Here is a 2,500-nt window from a genome sequence, read left to right as displayed (position 1 = left end):
TTTGAGTTAAAGGGGCCCACAGTGCTTGGGAACCCTGGGCCGATGCGTAAATCCGACCCTATATATATGTAGACGTATATATGTGTGTCTATATATACATATATACATATATATATATATATATAGATATATATATATATATATATTCTGCTAGTGCTCTGCCCTACGATATTCTCTCCATGACACTCTTTAATTCTCTTTAATTCGCTTAACATGCCCAGTCTTTTCCACGGGACTGAGACCATTTCCCCAGATGTCTGCCATAAATATAAGGGAAAGATCAATCAGGGTGGTTTCCCGTTGCCTTCCTTGACCGCGTTTTTATCGAGACATTGTCTCTAGAAGGGTCGCCAGCAAAGGCTAAAGAGTCCCCTCGGCCCTTATTTCTATTCATCCCGTTGATGGGACCCTGACAGGTGCTCCACTCTGGGTCGAAGTGGACCTGGGAGCAATAGGGTCTAAGAGGTCGTCTCTCATCATACAATCAGACAATCCAAAACGAACATGAATTTATTTTCAACGAGCAAAACAAAAAATAATTGACGACACAAAAAAACATTATAAGAAAACCAGTAAACAAGTTGGTCATTTTTTTTTTTTTTTTCGTAAAGATTGATTTATTTATTTCCCTTTACAAAGGCACTGTGCACTATGTAACAGTTTCAGGGCGTTCAAATAGGCCTATGTTTATGGCTGTAAAGAGTCCCACAAATATGCGTTGATTGGGAAAGGGTCCATTTGCCGGACACAAGTAATGGTCTTTTTTGTTTGTTTTTCATTTCTTGTGGGCAGGAGACATAGGAGGGGCATGTCGGGACGATGGCCAAGAAGTGGAATAAAAAATATGGTCACTTCATTGTTTATATATATATATAGATATATACATATATATGTGTGTATGTGTGTGTGTGTGTGTGTGTGTGTGTGTGTGTGTTTGTGTGTGCGTACGTTAATGTGTGTGTGTGTGTGTGTGTGTGCGTGCGTTAATGTGTGTGTGTGTGCGTGCGTTCGTGCGTGCGTGTGTGTGTGTGTGTGTGTGTATGTGTGTACGTGTATATATGTGAAATGGTAGTCCTAGACTCCACGCAAAATTTCAACTCCGTGCGTCTCGGCTGACTCGTATTTTTCTGACATTTCAGAGATGGGCCGTTTTATTTCGTTCTCCATGTAAATAAAAATTATATATTTTTTTTCTTCTACTTTCTTTTCTTTTCTTTTCTTTTCAACAGCCATTTACTTATTCCACTGCAGGGAATCGGCCTCTCTCAATTCATTATTTGAGAGGTTATTTGGCAGTGTTACCCTTGCCTGACTGGATGCCATTCCTAATCAACCGAGGTTCGGCGTGTTAACACTTGTGCCACGGTGGCGACTTCCCCTACGACACCTGCGTTTTGACTTCTCAAGGCGATATGTCGTTTTCTCGCCGTGAGATCGGGCACGAACAAGCAGTCAGAGCGCAGGCATTTTTACGACCGCCGCGACGGAGAATTGAACTCGGGACCACGAGGATCGGAGCCCAGTGCTCTGACAACTGGACCATCGCGGCAGTCATTTATATATGTATATACATGTGTGTGTGTGTGTGTGCGTGTGTGTGTGTGTGTGTGTGTGTGTGTGAATATAAATATATATATACATATATGTATATACACATAAATTTATATATATCTAAACATATGCATATATGTGTATATATGTATATGTATGTGTGTGTGTGTGTGTGTGTGTGTGTGTGTGTGTGTGTATCCCAATGCCGCCGGGGAAAATGAATAAAGAATGGGGAATATGCTGTGCTCATTTTCTATATTTTTGTGAAGTGTCTCTGCACATAGATGGATCTGCTAGTGCATAGCTACAAAGGAGTCAATTAGTAGAACTTGTGACCTTACGTGATTTGAATTGGCGGGGGAAAACGTAGTTTTTACTAGTGCTCTAAATATCGATGGTGTTATTTTTATTATAAACATTATAATTACTATAATGTTATAAACATTAGTAACAGCAAAATAAGATAACGTGAAATATTTTCGTAAATCACAGAAAAGGGTAAACGGGCGAGACAGGCAGTACTCGTAACTGGCTCATTAGTGACTTAGTACAGGTGTAGCCATCTATGTGTAAAAACAATCAAACAAGTACTCACAGTGGGCATAGCACGTATGTACAAGTCATGCCCGTCAGCATTGGGATATATATATATATATATATATATATATATATATAGAGAGAGAGAGAGAGAGAGAGAGAGAGAGAGAGAGAGAGAGAGAGAGAGAGAGAGAGAGAGAGAGAGAGAGAGAGAGAGAACGAAAGCTACCAAGACCAATCTGCCCAAAAGACTTTTCAGCCTACTGCAGAGCCTCCAGAATCCCTCACCTGCTCCCCGTTGCTTTAATTGGGAATCGTTCAGCGTCAGTCCACCTGTTTTGTGCGAATTGCCTGGGCCTCGCTCCGAGCTATTCACTTGTTAATTTTTCATAACGTTTTCTGGAGAGTACGC

This window comes from Penaeus chinensis, chromosome 32 (assembly GCF_019202785.1).
Source record: "Penaeus chinensis breed Huanghai No. 1 chromosome 32, ASM1920278v2, whole genome shotgun sequence".
Lineage (NCBI taxonomy): Eukaryota > Metazoa > Arthropoda > Malacostraca > Decapoda > Penaeidae > Penaeus > Penaeus chinensis.
The sequence above is the reverse complement of the archived record's forward strand: the minus strand, read 5'-3'. Positions refer to the sequence as shown.